Raw genomic sequence first — 25754 nt, 5'->3', positions numbered from 1 at the left:
CTTTACAGGGTCATACCTTATTGTGCCTTTAATGTTCTTGTTCTCTCTCTTCTATAGATACAGGCCCGGCTCCAGGAATTTTTAATTGGGTGGGCCAAGGACGCATTTGGGTGGGCCACTGCGGGCTCGATTTGTCGCATATATGTCTAGGCAAGCCTGCTTCAGGGCCCTCCTTTACCTCTTCTCAGTCTTACAAAGCCCAGTAAAACTCACTCTTTTCCAAATCTCTTTTTAATGTTATCACTCACAAAAAGTTTTTTTTCTATGTAATGTTCCTTTGATGGGAAGAGGAGGTTTCTGAGGTGGGAGTATCAGGCAAGTGACACTTCTCTGGCTCCCTCTCTGTGAGCCTTCAGGGAGAATCCCTCTTCATTACTACCTCCACCTGACCACGGACTCTTCAACGCACTCCCTTACAGGCTTGATTAGCCACTACTCCTCTCCAGTGCACCTCATCTCACAGATGACATTGGGCCCCGCCCCATGTCAGGCACCATCTCCCGGTAAAAACATTAGTAAAATCACCTTCATACTTAAAACATTGAATAGAGCAATAAATATAATTAGCACGCACTTTAAAGTATGTTCCACAGTGGCCCTTATGGCCCGACTGCTAATTAAATAAACAAAAACAGAAAGGCCATGACAGCGCTGATGCAAAAGTCTTTTTTGGCGCTGCACCAAAAACCTCTTTCTCCATAAATACCTTTACTACCACCTTCCAACAGTGTACCTCATCCGTCCATGCCCCCCTATTGACCTCTTCCTCGGATTCCCTCACTGCCACACGCCACAAGTGCCCCTCATCTCCCCATAGCCCCTCCCCTTTATGACCTTCTCCTCGGATTCCCTCACTGCCACCCTCCCCCAGTGCCCCTCGTCTCTCTGTAGCCCCTCCCCCTCATGACCTCCTCATCAGACTCCCTCAATACCACCATCCACCGGTGCCCCTCATCTCTCCCTAGTTTCCTCCACCCCATGACCTCCTCTTCGGATTCCCTCACTGCCACCCTCCACCAGCGCCCCTCATCTCTCTGTAGCCCCTCCCCCTCATGGCCTCCTCCTTAGACTCCCTCACTACTACCCTCTACCAGTGCCCCTCATCTCTCCCTAGCTTCCCCCTCCACCCCATGATCTCCTCTTCGGATTCCCTCACTGCCACCCTCCACCAGCGCCCCTCATCTCTCTGTAGCCCCTCCCCCTCATGACCTCCTCCTTAGACTCCCTCACCACCACCCTCTACCAGTGCCCCTCATCTCTCCCTAGCTTCCCCCTCCACCCCATGATCTCCTCTTCGGATTCCCTCACTGCCACCCTCCACCAGCGCCCCTCATCTCTCTGTAGCCCATCCCCCTCATGACCTCCTCCTTAGACTCCCTCACCACCACCCTCTACCAGTGCCCCTCATCTCTCCCTAGCTTCCCCCTCCACCCCATGATCTCCTCTTCGGATTCCCTCACTGCCACCCTCCACCAGCGCCCCTCATCTCTCTGTAGCCCATCCCCCTCATGACCTCCTCCTTAGACTCCCTCACCACCACCCTCTACCAGTGCCCCTCATCTCTCCCTAGCTTCCCCCTCCACCCCATGACCTCTTCCTCGGATTCCCTCACTGTCATCCTCCAACAGTGCCCCTCATCGCTCCATAGCCCCTCCCACTACCTCCTCCTCGGATTCCCTCACTGGCTCCCTCCACCAGCGCCCCTCATGTTTACGTATCCCCTCTCTCATATGCATTTAATTTGTTGGATAACGCTGCTCATATCAATGTAGTGTGTGTCAGTACTTTACACCACGCACACACTTACAGAGACAATGAATCATGCAAGTATGTAAATCAGTCTACAGGGAATGTCACATAAACCAATGAGGATTACAAGGTGTAGGAATCATAGGTCATCCATTCTGGTGTAGTATATTTTAAGAGGGTTTGGTCTGGGGAAACACAACCTTAGGATTTAAAGAGTATTCCATGGGGGTCAGCTTTACTGATAAAAATGTATATCTGCCCAAACATACTCATTTTAGCAACATTAGAATAATGAAAAGACTAGGGAAGTTCTAACTATATCACAAAACAAAAAAAGCGAAGTTCTAATTATACCATTCATGTTTGTTTGCAGCTCTTTGGTGGCAGTTCATTGTTCACTGCCTTTTGTTAGGATTTTAACTTCTGAAGTAACACAAGGATCTCTGTGACAGAGGCAGTAACCCACTGAGCTATCCACATAAAATACAGTGTGTCTGCATTTAAAAAATACTAACAGACAAACGATTGCTCTAAAGCAGGATCATTAATCACCAACTTTATCTGGACATTGCATTTTGTATTGTTTTATTGTTGACCAGCATCGGCTATGATGAAATGATAAAAACTGTTTAAATGAAGCACATACGAAGTATGTGTCCTGCTGGGCCTGGGCAGATTTAAAAAAAAAAATTTTTTTAACACATTCTCTCACCTACTCCATTAGTCATACTTTGTGTCACAGTCTTATGTGATAAGCAGCTGCAGGGCTCAGGGGGTGACTAGGAATAAACAGACCACTTTTCCCCTGCGCTGCACAGAAAAAGAAAATCAACGCAGCAGGACAGTAGGCAAAGGTTACCAGAGGTTACCGTTGTCAAAGAAAGGATTTGTCCCCTCTCACCATGCAGAGATGATGGGGTGAGAAAAGTAAACAAAGCCTAATTAACATGTTAATGGTCTTTAAAGACCTGTTAAGTACTTTGGTGCGGCTGCGATAATCTTAAACTGTCTGTGTGTGTGCGCCCGGGAAGCTGTCTCCCGGGCTGACACACACGGGCGCCTGCCTTCAAGCCCTCACTGCGAGGGCCAAGGCTCCTGTTTGGGTGGGCCAGGCTCATCTTTGGGTGGGCCGGGCCCACCCGGCCCACCCGCTAGAACCGGGCCTGTATAGATAGCGCCTAGACTGGCTGCTCTAGGTAGCATTTACATCTGATCTGTTCAGGGACACACCTTTAAGTGCACTTAATATAATCATATATCCGCTCTGCAATAGATAGTGCCTAGACTCAATATGCTGTGCATAGCGCCTACACCTGCTGCTGTGGATTAGCGCCTAGACCCGCTGCTCTGGATAGCATCTACACCCGCTCTGGGCCCTACCTTATTGTGACCTTCATATTCCTTTTCTCTCTGCTGTGGATAGCGCCTAGATCCACTGTGTTCTTCACAGCCCCTGCACTGGCTCCGCTATGGGTAGCGCCTAGACACCCTGCTCTTGATGTCACCCACATCTGTTCTTTACAGGGTCATACTTTATTGTGCCTTTAATGTTCCTGTTCTCTCTCTGCTATAGATAGCGCCTAGACCCACTGTGTTCTTCACAGCCCCTGCACTGGCTCCGCTATGGGTAGCGCCTAGACCCGCTGCTCTGGATGTCAACCACATCTGTTCTTTTCAGGGTCATACCTTATTGTGCCTTTAATATTCCTGTTCTCTCTCTGCTGTGGATAGCGCCTAGATCCACTGTGTTCTTCACAGCCCCTGATCTGGCTCAGCTATGGGTAGCGCCTATACCCACTGCTCTTGACGTACTTCCATCTGTTCTTTTCAGGGTCATACCTTATTGTGCCTTTAATGTTCCTGTTCTCTCTCTGCTATAGATAGCGCCTAGACTGCTGCTCTGGATGTCACTTACATCTGTTCCTTACAGGGTCATACCTTATTCTGGCCTCAATGTTCTTGTTCTCTCACTGCTATAGATAGCGCCTAGACTGGCTGCTCTAGGTAGCATTTACATCCGATCTGTTCAGGGACACACCTTTAAGTGCACTTAATATAATCATATATCCGCTCTGCAATAGATAGTGCCTAGACTCAATATGCAGTGCATAGCGCCTACACCTGCTGCTGTGGATTAGCGCCTCGAGCCGCTGCTCTGGATAGCATCTACACCCGCTCTGGGCCCTACCTTATTGTGACCTTCAAATTCATTTTCTCTCTCTGCTGTGGATAGCGCCTAGATCCACTCTTTTATTCACAGCCCCTGATCTGGCTCTGCTATGGGTAGCGCCTAGACCCGCTGCTCTTGATGTCAACCACATCTGTTCTTTTCAGGGTCCTACCTTATTGTGACCTTAATATTCCTGTTCTCACTCTGCTGTGGATAGCGCCTAGACCCACTGTGTTCTTCACAGCCCCTGATCTGGCTCTGCTATGGGTAGCGCCTAGACTGCTGCTCTGGATGTCACTTACATCTGTTCTTGTCAGGGTCATACCTTATTCTGGCCTTAATGTTCCTGTTCTCTCTCTGGCATAGATAGCGCCTAGACTGGCTGCTCTAGGTAGCATTTACATCTGTTCTATTCAGGGACACACCTTTAAGTGCACTTAATATAATCATATATCCGCTCTGCAATAGATAGTGCCTAGACTCAATATGCTGTGCATAGCGCCTACACCTGCTGCTGTGGATTAGCGCCTCGAGCCGCTGCTCTGGATAGCATCTACACCCGCTCAGGGCCCTACCTTATTGTGACCTTCATATTCCTTTTCTCTCTCTGCTGTGGATAGCGCCTAGATCCACTATGTTCCTCAAAGCCCCTGATCTGGCTCCGCTATGGGTAGCGCCTAGACACGCTGCTCTTGATGTCACCCACATCTGTTCTTTACAGGGTCATACTTTATTGTGCCTTTAATGTTCCTGTTCTCTCTCTGCTATAATTAGCGCCTAGACCCACTGTGTTCTTCACAGCCCCTGATCTGGCTCAGCTATGGGTAGCGCCTAGACCCGCTGCTCTTGATGTACTTCCATCTGTTCTTTTCAGGGTCATACCTTATTGTGCCTTTAACGTTCCTGTTCTCTCTCTGCTATAGATAGCGCCTAGATCGTTGCTCCCCTATTCAGAAACAAAACTCTGAAGGATTTACACAACACGTGGCATGAACGTACAACTTCACCCTAGGAAATGTTTTTTCTTGGACCGGTTTAAATTGATTCTGTAGCTTTAAAAAATGTGAGTTGAAAAACATTTCTTGGGGACTTGAAATGGTCACAAATTGAATTATTGACGCAAATCTGTGTCTGGACTTCCATGGAGCCACAGTTTAAAAGACCAATCTAATCCTACTAATCCATATCTGGCTCTGGAAATCGTCTCTGGATCTGATTGGCTGGCTGCAACATGAGAATCGTTTTGCGGCTGGCATTACAGGATCAGCCACGAACTGACCCCTGACCCCCAGGCCATGCTGGGAGCCCCAAAGGACCCCTTCAAAGAACACACTTTTTAAAAGATATATTTTGTTGTGGAATTTGCAGACCCCACTGCATGCTTCAGCACGACTCCCGGGGTCTGCAAACGTGTAACAAGAGGACTAAGGCAGAGATTCATCAAACAAAAATCCACTCGCAAAGGGGCAGATTCTGAGAATCTGCCCCTTTGCATTTCGGATGCATCATCCCAAATGCAAAAATCACAAATAGAGAATTCGCTGAAATTGCGATTATTTGCATTTAAGGAATCTCAAATTGAGATTCCTTAAATGCAATGCATGAAAGTTTTAAAAATAGCGATTTCGCTAATAGGGCACGCAAATTACCATGAAGTACAACTTCATGGTAATTTGCAAAAACTTTGAAAAATGCCCTAAAGTGCATTTTTCAAAGTTTAATGTTGCGCACACACATGCCCTAAGGGCATGTGTGTGCGCAACATATGTGCACAAATCAATTTGAGGGGTGCAAGAGGGTGTCCTTTGGACACCCCTGCACCCTTGAAATCGCAATCTCAATTTGCGAATCGCTAATTGCGACTCGCAAATTGAGATTGTCTTCCCATTCATTCCTATGGGCCTCTAGGCCCTCAGGAATGAATGGGGGGTATTCCTTAATTGTGACTCGCAATTTGCGAGTCACAATTAAGGAATTCTGGCCCACATGCATCATTGTGTCTTTTTGCATTTCTTAATTTGCGAAAAATAAGGAATCGCAAATTAAGAAATGCAAAATGATATGCATCAATATTTTCGGTATTCTTGTGGGATTCGGTAAAAATCGCAATTTTTACCGAATCCCAAAGAAATACCGATTTCTTAACTTAATTTTCGCAATTCCCATTGATTCCTATGGGCCAAAAGGCCCATAGGACTCAATGGAAATTGCGAGTGGCACTTAGAAAATTTCATGGGTGCAGGGGGGGGTCCAAAGGACCCCCCCATGCACCCCTGAAATGTATTTTTCGCATCATGTTGCACACACACATGTCCTAAGGACATGTGTGTCCGTAACATGAATGTTGCAAAAAAAACATTTTCAACATTTTACACACTTTTTCCAAATTTACCGAGTGGTTCAACCACTCGGTAAATTTGGCACCCTATTTGCGAATTTTCACTTTTTAAAAAAATGATGCATTGCTTTTAAGAAATCGCACATCTGCGACTTCTTAAAAGCACCCGCAATTTTAGAATTCGCACACATGTTACGAATTCTAAAATTGCTTCATGCATTCCAAAAAGCACTTTTGCATTTGCAAACGGCCGATTTTAAGGAATCGCACCGTTTGCGACTGCAAAAATGCTTGATGCATGTGGGCCTCTAAGAAATCGCTATTTTTTAAGTGATTTCTTGATGCATTCCATTTTGCTATTCCTTAATAGCATATCGGTATTTTTCGCTGTTAAGGAATCGCAAAATGGGTTGTTGTTGCATCTGGGGGATAGTCCCTTGTTGGACCTCCTGCAGTTTGGGGAATCCCATGTAAGGCGGGGCAGGGTACCAGGACCCATTGCAAGAGTTTGTACATGCCTGACTAGCACCTGCAAACCTCAGAAACATTTTGAAAGAACCCCAGAAGCTCACAGTCACAGAAAAAAGTTTAATGTGAAGTTTTAATTTGCGTTTGGTTATACAATCCTAATATCCGCTAATAAAATTAGAAGTTTATCGATAGACTATATAGGACAGGCTCCCTTTCATCAGGGTGGAGGAGGGTTTAACAACCGCCACCCTTACAGACAGTAGGTCATCCTATATAGAGAAGGCAGCTGACCAGCGGTCAGCTCTGTATGTTGAAGGAGCCACCAATACAGCGGTTCCCTCAGCTGTACAAAAGGTGTCCTAGCCAGCTGTTGTTGGTTTTCACACACAACTGACTTAAATGATATGCACGCGCACAACCGTTTTCCAACTAGAACAGTGTTGGTGAAGTTTCAATTGTTGATTCATTATAATTTAGATGAATTTTAGGTTGCTCCCAGGGTGGCGTTTTCCGTCCTGTAAACGTCAAGATAATCAACGCTATTGTGTGCTTCCAATGAACTTGGTTGCAAATCCCTTAATGGGGCACTCCTGTAGTGAATCAATAAAGACTTCAAATGTTCCATATAAACTGAATTTTATTCATTCGTTTTTTCTTTTGAAATTCCTTTTGATTTTTGCATATTTTTCAATTTTATATATTCATTACTTTTCACATCACTCCGTTAAGAGACTATGTATTCCACTTCACTTCATGAAATAATTTTTTGTTCTCCAATGCATTTCGAGCATACTTTGCTCTTCATCAGGGAGTGTACTCTGAAAAAAGTCATATAACATCATGTAATGTACAACCAAGGATAACTCGATCAAGTCAGCATTTTAGGTTTGAACATGTTTGCATGCATTTTCTGGCAAGTGATTTGTGAATTTCGTGAACAATCGTGGTATAGTGTTGTTAACAATGTAAATGTACTCACGTGTTCATGCCGAAATGTGTCAATAGATCTTAAAGGTGATCTTTATAAAAAAAGTAAATCGAAAACGAGATGGTTCAAAAAACGTACGGTCTATGTTGTCACCGCTGTAAGATCAGGTGAAATGATACCAATAAAGTTCTTCGTGTTCAGAAGTTCTTACGAATTCTAAAAAACCGTTAAACTCATGTACTCGCCGCGCTTTTGAATTGAGCGCTTCAACATAATTCAAACTGGAAACATACGCCATCCTCTTGCCGAAATCTCTAAACTGCAAAGTCGCAGATGAATCCAAAAAGCATTCCTCGTATTTTCTCGGGGCACTTCCGTGTGTGAATACTGCGCGTATAGCGTCTTACGTCTAAATTACGTCCCCATAGACAGAGTTAACAGACTACCTGGTATGTGAATGCGGTGTCTCGATGGCTGCCATATTGAATGAGTGTAATGAGTGAGATGCCTCCTCTTGAAAAATCCGTTTGCGCATGAATGAACACAAATCTAACATAAGAACTAAAAATTCTGTGGTGGCAACTCATTTTCAAGAATTTAAACACAACATTGTGCAATTGAGATTTCTTATTCTGGAAGTTGTTGATAAAATTGAAGGTAGAGATAACAACAAACAATTATTGCGCAGGGAAAACTTTTGGATTTACCATTTACAAGCCATGAAACCACATGGTCTCAACGAAAGGACATAATTTGCGTCTTACCTATGAATCCATAGCAGGACATTATTTTTTGCTCTGAAATGTCTGTATATTGATGCCTATATACTAACTATACACTAAGTTGGTTTGTAAATAGCATGTAACATTGTGTATTCCCGTTAATTTTTGATTACCTTCTCATTGTATAACTTTTGCATTATATCTAGTTCATTCTTACATCATTTTTTTAAACATCGTGCGGATTCTCACTCATTACACTCATTCAATATGGCAGCCGTCGAGACACCGCATTCACATACCAGGTAGTCCGTTAACTCTGTCTATGGGGACGTAATTTAGACGTAAGACGCTATACGCGCAGTATTCACACACGGAAGTGCCCCGAGAAAATACGAGGAACGCTTTTTGGATTCATCTGCGACTTTGTAGTTTAGAGATTTCGGTAAGAGGATGGTGTATGTTTCCAGTTTGAATTATGTTGAAGCGCTCAATTCAAAAGCGCGGCGAGTACATGAGTTTAACGTTTTTTTAGAATTCGTAAGAACTTCTGAACATAAAGAACTTTATTGGTATCATTTCACCTGATCTTACAGCGGTGACAACATAGACCGTACGTTTTTTGAACTAACTCGTTTTCGATTTACTTTTTTTATAAAGATCACCTTTAAGATCTATTGACACATTTCGGCATGAACACGTGAGTACATTTACATTGTTAACAACACTATACCACGATTATTCACGAAATTCACAAATCACTTGCCAGAAAATGCATGCAAACATGCTCAAACCTAAAATGCTGACTTGATCGAGTTATCCTTGGTTGTACATTACATGATGTTATATGACTTTTTTCAGAGTACACTCCCTGATGAAGAGCAAAGTATGCTCGAAATGCATTGGAGAACAAAAAATTATTTCATGAAGTGAAGTGGAATACATAGTCTCTTAACGGAGTGATGTGAAAAGTAATGTATATATAAAATTGAAAAATATGCAAAAATCAAAAGGAATTTCAAAAGAAAAAACTAATGAATAAAATTCAGTTTATATGGAACATTTGAAGTCTTTATTGATTCACTACAGGAGTGCCCCATTAAGGGATTTGCAACCAAGTTCATTGGAAGCACACAATAGCGGTTTCACACACACTCATACACATGGGCTCCATATATGTTTTCGTGTGTTTTTTTCCATTGTCCCTTCCAACCAGGAACACATAGGCAGGCCTGGAGCCACATTTAATTGTCACTCTGGTGGATGGCAGGGTAACTGCTGCAGTCCAGGCCTCGAGTCATGTTTTATTTGTCACTCTGGTGGATGGCAGTATAAATGCTGCAGTCCAAGCCTCAAGTCATGTTTCATTGTCCCTCTGGTGGATGGCTCTATAAATGCTGCAGTCCAGGCCTCAAGTCATGTTTCGTGTCACTCTGGTGGATGGCAGTATAAATGCTGCAGTCCCGGACTCAAGTCATGTTTCATTGTCACTCTGGTGGATGGCAGTATAAATGCTGCAGTCCAGGCCTCAAGTCATGTTTCATTGTCACTCTGGTGGATGGCAGTATAAATGCTCCAGTCCAGGCCTCAAGTCATGTTTCATTGTCACTCTGGTGGATGGCAGTATAAATGCTGCAGTCCAGGTCTCAAGTCATGTTTCGTGTCACTCTGGTGGATGGCAGTATAAATGCTGCAGTCCAGGCCTCAAGTCATGTTTCATTGTCACTCTGGTGGATGGCAGTATAAATGCTGCAGTCCAGGCCTCAAGTCGTGTTTCATTGTCACTCTGGTGGATGGCAGTATAAATGCTGCAGTCCAGGCCTCAAGTCACGTTTCATTGTCACTCTGGTGGATGGCAGTATAAATGCTCCAGTCCAGGCCTCAAGTCATGTTTCATTGTCACTCTGGTGGATGGCAGTATAAATGCTGCAGTCCAGGCCTCAAGTCATGTTTCGTGTCACTCTGGTGGATGGCAGTATAAATGCTGCAGTCCAGGCCTCAAGTCATGTTTCATTGTCACTCTGGTGGATGGCAGTATAAATGCTGCAGTCCAGGCCTCAAGTCATGTTTCATTGTCACTCTGGTGGATGGCAGTATAAATGCTGCAGTCCAGGCCTCAAGACATGTTTCACTGTCACTCTGGTGGATGGCTCTATAAATGCTGCAGTCCAGGCCTCAAGTCATGTTTCATTGTCACTCTGGTGGATGGCAGTATAAATGCTGCAGTCCAGGCCTCAAGTCATGTTTCATTGTCACTCTGGTGGATGGCAGTATAAATGCTGCAGTCCAGGCCTCAAGTCATGTTTCGTGTCACTCTGGTGGATGGCAGTATAAATGCTGCAGTCCAGGCCTCAAGTCATGTTTCATTGTCACTCTGGTGGATGGCAGTATTAATGCTGCAGTCCAGGCCTCAAGTCATGTTTCATTGTCACTCTGGTGGATGACAGTATAAATGCTGCAGTCCAGGCCTCAAGTCATGTTTCATTGTCACTCTGGTGGATGGCAGTATAAATGCTGCAGTCCAGGCCTCAGTCATGTTTCGTGTCACTCTGGTGGATGGCAGTATAGCTGCTGCAGTCCAGGCCTCAGTCATGTTTCATTGTCACTCTGGCGGATGGCAGTATAACTGCTGCAGTCCAGGCCTCAAGTCATGTTTCATTGTCACTCTGGCGGATGGCAGTATAACTGCTGCAGTCCAGGCCTCAAGCCATGTTTCATTGACACTCTGGTGGATGGGAGTATAAATGCTGCAATCCAAGCCTCAAGTCATCTTTCATTGTCACTCTGGTGGAAGGCAGTATAAATGCTGCAGTCCAGGCCTCAAGTCATGTTTCATTGTCACACTGGTGGATGGCAGTATTAATGCTGCAGTCCAGGCCTCAAGTCATGTTTCATTGTCACTCTGGTGGATGACACTATAACTGCTGCAGTCCAGGCCTCAGTCATGTTTCATTGTCACTTTGGTGAATGGCAGTATAAATGCTGCAGTCCAGGTCTCAAGTCATGTTTCATTGTCACTCTGGTGGATGACAGTATAAATGCTGCAGTCCAAGCCTCAAGTCATGCTTCATTGTCACTCTGGTGGATGGCAGTATAAATGCTGCAGTCCAAGCCTCAAGTCATGTTTCATTGTCACTCTGGTGAATGGCAGTATAAATGCTGCAGTCCAGGTCTCAAGTCATGTTTCATTGTCACTCTGGTGGATGACGCTATAACTGCTGCAGTCCAGGCCTCAGTCATGTTTCATTGTCACTTTGGTGAATGGCAGTATAAATGCTGCAGTCCAAGCCTCAAGTCATGTTTCATTGTCACTCTGGTGGATGGCAGTATAAATGCTGCAGTCCAGGCCTCAAGTCATGTTTCATTGTCACACTGGTGGATGGCAGTATTAATGCTGCAGTCCAGGCCTCAAGTCATGTTTCATTGTCACTCTGGTGGATGACACTATAACTGCTGCAGTCCAGGCCTCAGTCATGTTTCATTGTCACTTTGGTGAATGGCAGTATAAATGCTGCAGTCCAAGCCTCAAGTCATGTTTCATTGTCACTCTGGTGGATGGCAGTATAAATGCTGCAGTCCAGGCCTCAAGTCATGCTTCATTGTCACTCTGGTGGATGGCAGTATAAATGCTGCAGTCCAAGCCTCAAGTCATGTTTCATTGTCACTCTGGTGAATGGCAGTATAAATGCTGCAGTCCAGGTCTCAAGTCATGTTTCATTGTCACTCTGGTGGATGACACTATAACTGCTGCAGTCCAAGCCTCAAGTCATGTTTCATTGTCACTCTGGCGGTTGGCAGTATAAATGCTGCAGTCCAAGCCTCAAGTCATGTTTCATTGTCACTCTGGTGAATGGCAGTATAAATGCTGCAGTCCAAGCCTCAAGTCATGTTTCATTGTCACTCTGGTGGATGGCAGTATAAATGCTGCAGTCCAGGCCTCAGTCATGTTTCATTGTCACTCTGGTGGATGGCAGTATAAATGCTGCAGTCCAGGCCTCAAGTCATGTTTCATTGTCACTCTGGTGGATGGCAGTGTAAATGCTGCAGTCCAAGCCTCAAGTCATGTTTCATTGTCACTCTGGTGGATGGCAGTATAAATGCTGCAGTCCAGGCCTCAAGTCATGTTTCATTGTCACTCTGGTGGATGGCAGTATAAATGCTGCAGTCCAGGCCTAAAGTCATGTTTCGTGTCACTCTGGTGGATGGCAGTATAAATGCTGCAGTCCAGGCCTCAAGTCATGTTTCATTGTCACTCTGGTGGATGGCAGTATAAATGCTGCAGTCCAGGCCTCAAGTCAAGTTTCATTGTCACTCTGGTGGATGGCAGTATAAATGCTCCAGTCCAGGCCTCAAGTCATGTTTCATTGTCACTCTGGAGGATGGCAGTATAAATGCTGCAGTCCAGGCCTCAAGTCATGTTTCATTGTCACTCTGGCGGATGGCAGTATAAATGCTGCAGTCCAGGCCTCAAGTCATGTTTCATTGTCACTCTGGTGGATGGCAGTATAAATGCTCCAGTCCAGGCCTCAAGTCACGTTTCATTGTCACTCTGGTGGAAGGCAGTATAAATGCTGCAGTCCAGGTCTCAAGTCATGTTTCATTGTCACTCTGGTGGATGGCAGTATAAATGCTGCAGTCCAGGCCTCAAGTCATGTTTCATTGTCACTCTGGTGGAAGGCAGTATAGATGCTGCTGTCCAGGCCTCAAGTCATGTTTCATTGTCACTCTGGTGGATGGCAGTATCAATGCTGCAGTCCAGGCCTCAAGTCATGTTTCATTGTCACTCTGGTGGATGGCAGTATAAATGCTGCAGTCCAAGCCTCAAGTCATGTTTCATTGTCACTCTGGTGGATGGCAGTATAAATGCTGCAGTCCAGGCCTCAAGTCATGTTTCATTGTCACTCTGGGCAGTATAAATGCTGCAGTCCAGGCCTCAAGTCATGTTTCACTGTCACTCTGGTGGATGGCAGTATAAATGCTGCAGTCCAGGCCTCAAGTCATGTTTCATTGCAACCCAATAATCCCCTAAAGACTGGATACAATCAATCACAAAATATCAATGTCCCTAGAGGAATCATTTAACATCATTTATTATTTATAATGCTGTCACACCATTGAACATCAATTGAATACAGGGAATTTCTTCATAAACACCCAGTTATATAAAGAGTTATTTTATTTAAAGTTTTTTTATATTTGAATCGCTATCTGGCAACAGACATACTACTGGAATTATTCTTTCATTCACTAGTAGTATATAAACACCTTTTGCTTTATGTACATATGGAAAACAAAACACCATATTTCAGAATCAAACAGAAAATGTTATCTGATTTGTATTCTGTCTATTAGGCATACAAATGTAAGCAAAACGGTGCCAATGCGCCGACGTTTCGGTCTCTCGCTGGTCTAAAAGATCCTTGAGACCATCTTCAGGACGGTATAGTTGCACATCAAGATATACTAGACAGGGCCATGAAGTTTTAGGAGAGCACTAAGTCAAAAGAATAACATAATACATTTCAAAACACAAAGTAACAAGCATTTACAATGCAACGGTCTCACCTTTGCAAAAGTTAGAGCTATTGGCATTGTAAATGACACATTTTTTATTTATGCATTTGTTTTGAAAACAGATAAATAAATGGCATTGTCATTTACAAATTCCAATAGCATAATCTCTCGCAAATGTGAGACCTATTACATTAGTACCCACACACACACACAGAGCCACACACACACACGTCGTGGTGTCACATACAACTAACAACGATAGACAAGGCCAATAGTCCTGACTTCTTGTATCATGTATCTAGATGCAATGACAAACAGCAAAATACAAGTTCGGCGGACCACTATGCTAAGTCACGCTCTTAATTACACTGGCCACGCCCCTTTGAGAGACCCTCCAGTTTTTTCATCCCACTCAAAGCCCTGCATTCACCCATTCATTCACTGCCACAGAAGGGGACACATTCGCCTAATATGGGAAATAGTACTTGAAGCACCTAATTTAGCCTAATCAGTCTGCAATCAGCAGCGGGAAAGTCACACCTATACAACAAAATGTGACTTCATACCGATAGAACACTGCGCTGCAGGGACGCAAACAACACTCAGTCATATTATATACATGACAGTGTTTGCATTGTGTGGCAAAGCAGATACAGGATATTGTCTAGGTACAATTCAGTTAGCGTATAGCACTTATTACTAAAGTAGGCCTTTGTGAGAATCATAGCAAAATAAAAATAAAAACCAGATCAAGTCAAGGACGCAAACGGCACCATGCTATTGTTTATTTACTCAGATGATTTGCATCAGCATGTAACTTGTGAGCACGTTTCTCTAACTCTCCAATAAGCCCATTATAACACTTTGTACAAATGAGTTTGAATTGCTCACACAGTTACGATTTGCATATGTTCAAAAGAGTTCTCTGATCTTGTTTACTGCTTGCAAAAGGACCAGCCATGCGAAAGAGATTCATCCATTAGCCTCCCTGATCAGACGAAAAGAGTTATTTAAAGGCAGTAAATTCAGGAATGCACGGATGAGATCAGGTGATGATGGCAAACATGTCTTAACCGGATAACAGAGCAACATGGGATCAAGTATGGGAGTCACATTCTGACTCATCGGGGGGGCTAAACTGCAGCGGGGGTGAGATGATGGGAATGCACAGTGCAGCGGACCGTCGGTACAGGGAGGTGGTGGGTGGGGGGAGGGGTCAAGTCAGTGCTGGACATGGAGAGTGGGTGGCTGGCTCGAAGTACTGCCAAATAGTTCACACGTACTCGTTTTTTCTGGTAAAGTTGCTAGGTTATTATTAACATTTTAAAAAGAGCAGACAAGAACTAGTACACTTTAATAGCGACAGTGCAGACAAAAGTCGGTAAAGTTTTTCCACGTTTGATAGGAAAACTCCTGCTTTTACCAATGGGACAGGCTTGCAATGGGTTGTGCAAATCGATGCACCGGGGCCGCTATGCTTTCAACGAGATAGTAGTGACTTTTTGAAGCAGGTAAAATAATGACTTTCATTGAACAAAACAGATAAGGCTAATATTATGAAACTGTGCTGCACAATTCCCATGCTTGAAGCATTCCAAGTCGCACAAACAAACAGAGCCATTCGGATAAAGCGTGTGCAAACTAACACTGATATGGGACGTGAGAGGCGACTGCCTGGTGAGTAAGCATGGGCGGATTTAGCGGATCTAGCGTACGCGAATTTGTGAATTTACGGATTCGCAATCCGCAAAATCCGTGAACTCTCGCGGATTTGCGGATTTTTATGTTTTTTGTGTTGGCGAGCGTTCGCGGGGATTTGTGGACCATTTCGCAATTGCGAACTTACTTTTCGGCTCGCAACGGCCGCGACTATGTTGTTTCTATGTCTGGTTTATCATCACAGGTTCACAGCACCCTCTGTTTCACCAATGCCACCCTCTGGTACACCCATGCCACCCTCTGGTACATCCTCACTGCCACCCATTAGGTTTGTTTATCACTGTAGATTATGGGGGTGAAAAAAAGCAAGCACACCTGCCCTGCTTCAACTGCCATGAATTAATTTGGGGTTGATTAATGTGTCAGTGATTTTGAAACTTCCAGTCTGGCTGGCACCTGCTTCCTTCCTTATCTGTAATTTGCTTTCTGTTGCAGTGAAAGCAAGCACACCTGCCCTTCTTCAACTGCCATGAATTAATTTGGGGGTGATTAATGTGTCAGTAATTTTGAAACTTCCAGTCTGGCTGGCACCTGCTTCCTCCCTTATCTGTAATTTGCTTTCTGTTGCAGTGCAATTTTTTTTCACAGGACCTTTATGGTCTACTTGTAACTATTCTATGAGCCTGCTGTTTGGGTCATAGCAGGGTCATAGAATAGTTGCAAATAGTCAACTGAATTCTGGAGGGGCCCCTCAGGAAGCACTAGAGTGAATGGTTACTAATGTTAAGTTTGAACTTTTGCACCTGCTGATTGCTTTCAGTTTAGCAAAAATCGTTTTTCTGCTATTTCGCGCGATTTACGGGGCGCGAATCCGTGCGAGATCGATTTCGGAAGCCGCAAATGTGTGCAAATACACTATTTTTTTTTGCGGCGTGTATGTTCGCGTGATTTTTTGCGTGTTCGCAAGGCGCCTGTAGCTATACGTTTGCGAAGTTACCCTAGCGGTCGTACACGGGCGCGGCCATCTTGTTTGCGTGACGTAATTCCGTTTCCGGCCGCTATGTGTAATCTCGCAAAGTGTGCTGCTCGCTAGTCCAATTTCGCGCGTGATCGCGAGGAAAATCTTGCGCGAACGTACCCACGCGGTCGTGAATGGGCGCGGCCATCTTGTTTCTCATTCATTGCTATGGTTATGGGCATGTTTCTGTATCCTCTCTGAATCTCTGCCATCCTTTGCTTGTTTGAAGTTTATTTGATCTATTTTACTTATTTATCGATCCCTCTATTTTTCTAGCTCTATATTTTTGTGTTTTCTGCTACTTTTTGTTAATTTTAAACTACTTTTTTAAATTCTTTTCTTTTCTTCTTCCCTATTCTATTTCTTCTTTATTATTTAACTTCATTTTCTGCCCAGACCATGGTAAAGGGAGCCGGGAAGCACCCTGAGAAGGGGAAGGGTCCCGCACCCCGTGCCCGGCTCCCGTGCGGGCGTTTGAGGGGGGAGCTAGTGATGCCACGGGAGATCTTTAGCGCAGAGGAGGTGGGCGCACTAATCTTCCACGTCCAACGCCGCCTCCCCAAGACCATCCTGGGAGGCGGCAAGATCGCAACCGGCTGTGGCATCCGGGAGCGCCGGAAGCGGTGGGAGAAGGTGTGCCGGGCCATGTTTAAGCTCTCTGGGGTCCGGCGCACCTATAACCAGGCCACCCACCGCTGGACGGATGTCATGGACCGGGAACAGGACTTGCTGGACGCGCTCGGCGTAGAGGTCCCCGGGCTTGGTGAGTAGTAGTAGCTATTTCTAGCTATTTCATCACTACTCTGTTTTATCCTGCTCTGTTATTTGCAAATCTTTGTTCTTTACCAAGAGCAATAATGCTGCCGATTACATTGTAGGTAAATTATATTTCAAAATCTTCTATGCATTTTAGGTGCACTGCTCTACTTCTCAGTCGCCTTGCTTGCTACTATGCTTATTTGTTTTGTATTTTGTGTTCATTTCATTGGCCTGAGAAATTATGTATGAGTGTAGTGTAAAGAACTGTGTAATGCTAGACACTAAGGGTCATATTTTCAATTACCGGCACATCCCTGCAAAGTAGCAGGGATGCGGCAGTAATTGTGCGCCATGCCACCACCACCACCCATGGGCCCAAAACGTCACAGAAGCCTTACGCATCTGTGCCGTAAAGGCGGCGCATTGCTGGAGTTGCGTGCCAACGACGGCGCAGCTCCAGCAATGCTCTGGGGTGCCTTATCTCCCCAATGCTGCATCAAGCCGTACGTCGGCTTCAAGCAGGCGCAGGGTTTCAATCACGCATCATTGTCCTAAAAGTGACTGATTGACATCTTGTAGATTTCCCTCAGCCACTTTTAGGATTCGTTCCTGCGCAGGAACGCCCTCCCTTGCGCCGGAACGCCCCCTGATGGCGCAGGGCTTTACAACGTGATGCATCTCCCATATGCGTAATTTTTTTTTTTATATACGCCGCACCATGGCGCCTCTTTTGTTCTGCCGCTGCGTCACAAAAGTCACGCAACAATGGAGGAAAATGAGCCGCAAGGGACTTCTAAATCAGCCCCAACAGACTGAAGTCCAGTACTTCCTTTAGACACATGGCTATAAGAAGAAATACTGGTGGTGGTCGGTGGATTGATAGTTTGAGTATTCACTGATCTGCAAGCACGATGGACTTTGTCTGTCACTTCGCGTGCTGCGGACTGCTGCCTGCCAGGCCTAGGCAAACCTTTTTAGGTGTCTGTTTAGTGAGTTACATAGGAACTTTCAAAGTCAACGGTCCGCAAATCAGGCAATACGAATAACGTAGTAGACCACATGAGATTGGTCAATATATCCCGTGGAATAGTTGTCTATCTATTTGCTATTTCTCCAAAATATTTTGTTATTGTTCTTTTGAAATGTTTGATTTGGTTGACAAATCTCATCCATGTTTTCAGGTGTTTCTTTCTTTCATGTTGTACATCAGCTCCCCCCAAGGGCAAGAGGACACAGGAGGAGGAGGAGGGTGCTGTTCAGGAGGATGCAGGCCAGGATCGGGCAGGCGAGGGCTCCTTTGCTGGCCGCAGTAAGTTTTAATTTTAATATAGAGTACCTATTTTTTCCTAGCGTTCCTCATTCTATTTTTTCTAAATCATCTTTGATCTTCTTGTAGACTGGATCTAAATTCTTATCCTGCCTCGACTATGACTCCCTGTGGTATTACTAGATTATTCTTATTAGTCTGTCTGTGTAGCTAACTAAGATTGCACATTTGGCAATTCCATTGGACTCCCATTCTAGTCAGCAATAGCTCTATGCACTGAGTGCAGTCCTCTGGGATTGTCCATAATGTCTTTTCAAGTCTTCTAAATGTTTATGCTTTTGTGGTAAATAAATAAATAATACCTCTCTTTTTGACTAGACATATATCATAACAGATAGCTCAATAAATAAGAGTCAAGATTCGAGGTAGTAGGAGTTTTGCAGGTTTATTACAGCATAAGGACAGCAACAGGACAACCTGCATAGGAATAGGATAGCAGGGCCCAGCAGCTGCTGGGGCTGGATCTGGGATGAGCGCGCTGACTTTTAATAACAATACATGAGCATATATACATAACGCAAACACATAGCATTACATTGCAGTAGGCGTAGCAGTGGGTGGAGCAGAAGGCGTGACGCGTAGCAGTCGCGAAAGATAAGGGCGAAAGTAGGTGTAACTGGGCGTATACATAGACATGTGATGCAAACGTAACAGAATATGTCATGAAGGGGGCGGAAACCATGGAGGGGGCTACCTAAGGAGCCGGGACCTCTAACCTGATGGTGCGCGCAAACTAGCAATGACGTATCACTAGGAGAAGCTGGGGGCTTCGAACTCTGTGCTAGGAGCAGAGACTGAAGTCTGGAGAGTCAGGGCGACATGTACCTAAACAGTATCTAGTATCTGATGTTTAGAGAACATGTTGATATAAACTAGAAGTTAGGAGGGGAAAGGCTAACTTGATTCTAAGACTGGACCATGCATTATTCTACATGTAGTGCGTGATGAAGAATATTAAATGACCATTAAATGCAGTATTTCTCTAACGTGGAGACGTGAAGGCTAGACAATGACGGAAACTATTGATGCAGTTCAGTAGCTTAGGAATGCAGAGAAGGAGGACTGAACTGATAACTGGAATCATAACATATTCTTGGCAGACTCAGAGACTGAGCCAGGCTGGACCGGGCACTGCAAGGCAGGAAGTAAGTGAAGGGTCGAGGATACAGGTGGGGGCTGTATCGCTCCTCAGCGAGGTTTCTGGAGACAGGAGCTGAATCTGGTGTCCAGGCCCTTTTTGAGGCCTAGAAACGGGAACTTTATAATAGAATAACGTGCACACTGAGAAACGTGGCAACGTAGCTTTACACAGGCCTGATATTCGTAGTATTCACGAGGACTGGAAACTGACATACTAGAGGTGGACACAACTGTAATTGCGTCATTAATCGAACATGGGGAATGCATATGCATATTTAATCATGCACACATAACATATGATGGATGACACGTAGGGACACAGAACATGGCAAAATTCACTTTTCCACACTTTGACAATTGCCAACAATAAAAAGGTGAATGACCACCAAGAAAGAATAAGATACTACTTCACTTTTGGTTTGGATAGGAGGACAATCCATTCTACTACTGTTGCAGGGACAAATCTGCACAAACCGAACTATGAACACTAAATAGTGCATTGTTTATCAATTATAATAGGCGCAGGTAGTCTTTCTTTCCACATACCTCAGTGATATCAGACTTTGAAGAACCCCCAATCTCCTTACTGACTAGATAGTGTGGCAGAGTCATTTAGCTCCCAAAGTCACCGATGATTGATCCCCAAATGATGATTAGATTATCCAACGCAGGACAAGAGTACGGAGTCACAGTCAAGAAGTGTCAGAGGCACTCATGCTTGCAAAAAATCCAAAACCTTTAGCTCATCCACTCTAGTCTGGAGGACCAAAAACCACAGAGTCTATTTAAGTTTAAAAGCTTTATTAAAAGTAAACACATTTATTAAAATCAACTTTGTCATAAAATTAAACGTTTAACTGAAAATGGAAAAGTGCTTAGTGCTAACGATTAATTGGACACATTTCTTGTGGTCGAGCTGAGCTCTCACCTGGTTTGAACTTGAGCTTGACCCTGATCGTGTTCTTAGAAGTCAAGCTTCTGTTAGGAGAAAAAGTGGTGGGTGTTAAAAATAAAAAGCAAGCATTCATCAGTGGTGCCAAAAAGTGCAACAAGACAACAGCCTTCCCTGGAAAAAGGGACATTTTTACTTTAGAGTAGACAGTTACAAATTATTACATTGTATTTCGTTTTTTTAACATTTCTTTATTCCTCCTAGACCAAATATTATATAGTAGTGAGTGGCGTATTTCTAACATTCTTAAATGTACTTTGTAGGTGTAACATCTGGTGGCGGGGCCAGCGCGGAGGTGGTGGTCTTGGACGAGGACTCTGGAGAGGATGCAGTGGAAGTGCCGGCGGACGTTCCTGTGAGGGTTCACACGGTGGTGGCAGGAAGAGGTAAGCTATATATTCCTTACTTATTGAGATTGAAGACTGCATAGTGTGCTTTCTGCACGGGTGTATTATAAATCAACCAGGTAGTAGCCTCCTCTAAATGTACTTCGACTTAGCTGTGAAGTTTTTGGTGAGAAGAATCCCAATAAGATCTTAGATGAACTTGATGGATGGGATGAACGAAAAGCGAAAGAAGGGTGTAAGTAAGTGTGGAAGGACGAGAAATTTTATGATGGCTGGCAAAGAAGAATGTGTGCATATACTTTGAATGGATGGATGCCTGGAGCATGGTATTATCTGACTCTTAGATAGCATATGTGTATCTAGAGAGAGTAGATGGTCACTGGATGAACTAAGTGTTACCTTGAAGAGCATGTAACACCGCACCCGCACGTCCGTTCCAGTGTAGGGAAGGCAAGGAAAAGAAGTTGTAAATTTGTCCAAATACTACCATGAATAGTAGCAGTAGTTTGTATTGCAACTGCAAGCACAGCATATATCCGGTTATTACGGTGGACACTCCGTACCTCTCTTAATAACTTTAGTTTAGTAGTAGTACGTCATTCATGTGTGGGTGTATCACTGTTCACTCAATAATAAGCAAAGCACCTAAAGTCATCCCATATGTCATCAAATACATCCCATGTGAAGTGATAGATAATCAAATTATTTAGCTTCTTCATTTTCCTTTTCTAGTACTCATTTGCACTGTAGGGTGAAAGGTAAATTAATTAAGCGGTAGCCCTTGTAACAGAGTATTCTCAGTGCCACCCGTAATAGAAAAGTAATAGCTTCACCACCTGCATGTACTGGACCGGTACAGTAACGCAAGTCTGTCACACTCATCATGGTGTGCGTCTGTTTTTCTCAGGTGCAAGTTCACTGTGCTGGCATTCTGCCGGCTTGCATAAGATAAGGTACCAATTTTCCTAAACAAGAGAGAAGAAGAAGAATAAGACTGGTGTACTGTCATAGTCGACTGTAATGGAAGTCCATGGTGGTCGTAGAATTTGTTCATTAAACTCCCACTAATGTTAGAGCAAGGATGCAGAAGTGGGAGGTTAGATAGATACTGTCCTCAATAGTTATGTACTGTGCTTTCAATTTGCTACTTGTACTGTGACACAACTTTCGGCTCAATCACTTTGTGTTATTAATGTTAAGGAGCATTGGTTACAGACTTTCTTCATATAGTTGCTCCTTCCAAATCAACGAGACCATCACGGAGGGAGCAGGCTCGAATGGCCCGGCAACGGAGGCTGGATGTCACTGTCGCCGAATATCGGCGGCTGGTGGCCCTGGAGGAGGAGGAAACACAGTCAACAGGTGGAACCACAACATCCTCCACTGGGACAGCTGCATCCTCCTCCGTGCCCCCACGGGCTGCCAGACAGCGCAGTGCTCCAGCGGTACGGAGCCGGCCTACCAAAGCCAACCGCCACCGCCAAGCAGCAAAGACATCAGCTGCCCCCCACAGGAGTTACAAGGCACGCCAGCGCCGCTTATCCCTAAGAATGTCCTACCTGGAGCAGGAGGTCCTTAGCTACAAGAACTTGGTGGAGGGCCTCCGCTTCGACCATGCCACCCTCCGCAAGGAGTATGATGCCCTGGCCGCTAAATTCAACAGCACCCTCCAGTAGTGTAGTGTCCCTTGCCCTTTTTTTTAGAGATTTTGGGGGGGTGGGATCTGGGAGTTGGGTTCTTTTTGGGACTTTTGAAAGACAATCGTTGGGGTTAGGGAGGGTCTTGAGGGAGATTATTTTGTTAGGGCTACATAAATATAATTTTTTAAACTTTATCTGACCATACCTGTTTTTTACTGCTTTTGAGTCTGGTGGGTGGGGGTTTAACAGTAAGTTTGTTTTCCTGAAGAGTCCTAGGACTTTAGTAGTACTACCGTCAATCTCTCGTCTAGTCCTAATAGTCCATTATACTACCTCCCACCAAACGCTTATCTTACCTGTAATTTGTGTTTGAAAGTAGGGCTAGGCCCAGGGCTGGCTCCACGGGAAATGGGATTAAGGTTGGCAATCCTGGAAGGATGAAATGTCCTCATTGCGGTGGTACTAGTGGTGTGACACAGTGGCAGTTGCATGCCTATGGAAAAAAAGAAAACGAAACCTGGTTTGTCCTTACTGTAGCATTACAACGGTTACGGTACCATAGAGAATATAGCAGGTGACAGTACACTAGAACAGTGCCACAATGTAGCCTAACAAATGGTAAAGTATTGCAAGTATAACTAGTACTTGCGTTGAATTTATTTGACATTGGCTCCTACTACTACAAGAAATAGTACTGAAGCTGAGTAAGTCTAGAATATATCCTCGGATTCCTTCACCAGCCTGTTGCTATGACCTTATCCTCCCCAGCAAGTATGTGGAATTATTGATGTCATTTAGTCACACATCAAGCAAAACCACACAGCCCGGGGGAAGAGGGTTAGGGTTTGGAAAATGGATGGGAATGGGGTTTCTTTTTGGGTAGGTTTTGTTGAGAGAAGAAAAAAAAAGCACAGCATGGACAAACAATAATTAAAGATAAAGAAATCTTTGGGTACAAACTAAAGCTAGCTAACCACAAATATTTTAAGTGACATAAAGGAAGTGCATGCCCTACTGCATGCATTGTTACTGAAAAGTAAGTAGTACTAGAATGCGACAGTACAGGGCTGCAGCGTTTTGACTAGCCTATCTCTGCACTCAGAGAAACACTTCTTACATTAAATTAGGTTTAAAAATTAGCTGAATGAAAACCTATAGAATGGCTGTAGGGATCAATTTAGAAGCAGAGAGAGATCCAAGAAATGCAGTCACACTCATAGAAGAAAACAATGGATACTGTATCTGTATGTTGTTGGAGTTGTCCTGTTGAATTTGGTAAGTAAGTTGCATGCAGCAAACAATTCCTCTTATTAGCGCACTCCTCCATTCCAGCTGACGCTTCGTCCATCAATGTTGGTGACCACTGACAGAAGACACCCTGCCAACTGCCTGCCTGGCGGATGTTGAATTGCGTCTCGTTAATGTGAAGCCTGACTCCATCTTTTTTCCACATTGCACAGACTGAAACCCGGCCTGTAATTATTGAACGGAAAACAGGAAGTGCTATTACAATACCACTGATAAATAAATATAAGGTATGTACGCTGTGTGGTGCAAAAAGTCACACTTTGATTTTCCTAATAGAAAGTACAATATTTTTGAAATTGCGTACTCTGTCTGAGTCACCTTTTGAAGGATAAATAAGTATGGCCAAATTAATTTAGCGGATCTTTCCCCTCAAGCTAGGTGTACTGTAAACTGTGTTTTAGAACAAAATTAGACCTTCCCAGCAGTGCTCCCACCCACACCCTTACTAAAGCCAGTCGCAAAAATGTAGAAGACCCCCAATCAGATCTCAAAAAACGAGTATGCCCAAATACCCCCTTACCCACCGTGGATTGTATTCAAGTTCAACCCACTTGCAAGCAAGCAAAAGTATCCATAGCCAGCATCACTCCAAGAGTGCTCTAAGACCCCAGAACTCAGTTGCAAAAATCTAGAACACCCCGAAACACATGCAATCCTGCTGCTAGGGCTAACCCTAACGAACCCTAAGTTACAAAAAGTGCCAAAAGGCTTTTCCTTATGGATTTTGTCCAAACCACTTCTATCCGGTATTAGACCTTCCCAGGAATGCCCCAAGAGACCCGCCAACCCACCCGCAAAAAAGCACGCGACAACACCCCCAAACAGCCAAAAAGCAAAATCTCATACTTACAATATCTCTCGGCCTTCGGTCCAAACACGCTCTGCAGCTAGGTCATCATCATAACTCCGGTTTTCCACCACGGATTTCCTGAAAAGCAAATGCAATCAACATTAGACTGTCGCAGCAGTGCTTCGACAGAGACCCCGCAACCCACCCACAAACACCAGGAAGCCCCCCAAACAGGCCCCCGAAAACGCTACATTGAGCAAGATGTCAGAAGAAATAGCAAAAAAAAATTCTGCATGGATTTTGTCCAAACCACTTCTATCCGGTTTTCGACCTTCCCAGGAATGCCCCAAGACCCGCCAACCCACCCGCAAAAAAGCACGCGACAACACCCCCAAACAGCCAAAAAGCAAAATCTCATACTTACAATATCTCTTGGCCTTCGGTCCAAACGCGCTGTGCAGCTAGGTCATCATCATAACTCCTGTTTTCCACCACGGATTTCCTGAAAAGCAAATTCAATCAACATTAGACTGTCGCAGCAGTGCTCCCAGACCCCAAAACTCACCCACAAACACCCGGAACCCCGCCAAAGAGCACCTCAAAGGCAAGGAAGTCCGCAAAAACGGCAAGAAATTTCCGCCTCATATTTGGTCCAAAACACTTTTATCCGTTATTAGAGCTTCACAGCAATGGGCCCAGAGCCGTCAACTCACCCGGAAAGAAGTAGAACACCCCCACAAGTGCTGAGTCTTTCTTCATTGGGCGTAATCCAGCCCTCTGCTTTGAGGGAAATAGGAGTCTGGAGGAGGAGGATAGAGGAGCATGTTCTTCTGAACTTGTGAACCTGAGGAATGTAGACTGCGGCACCTTCAAATCAATAAGCAAACAAGTGAAGACAGTTCTGCTGATGGGCTTGTTTATGGGA

General features: G+C 44.5%; 1 protein-coding gene across 4 annotated transcripts in view; it reads left to right on the top strand.

The window, feature by feature from the left end:
- LOC144764066 (uncharacterized) overlaps positions 1 to 25754 on the top strand; it is a 50596-nt gene that overhangs the window by 1785 nt on the left and 23057 nt on the right. The window contains exon 1 of one of the 4 annotated variants that reach the window (XM_078650222.1): positions 24088 to 24266. The exons of the other annotated variants lie outside the window; for them this stretch is intronic. The gene's annotated coding sequence lies outside the window, so the exon portion shown is untranslated. Of the gene's footprint in view, positions 1 to 24087; positions 24267 to 25754 lie in introns of those variants that run through there. 4 annotated transcript variants of the gene reach the window in all.

This window comes from Lissotriton helveticus, chromosome 6 (assembly GCF_964261635.1).
Source record: "Lissotriton helveticus chromosome 6, aLisHel1.1, whole genome shotgun sequence".
Classification (NCBI taxonomy): Eukaryota; Metazoa; Chordata; class Amphibia; order Caudata; family Salamandridae; genus Lissotriton; species Lissotriton helveticus.
This window is presented reverse-complemented; position numbering and strand designations above follow the sequence as displayed.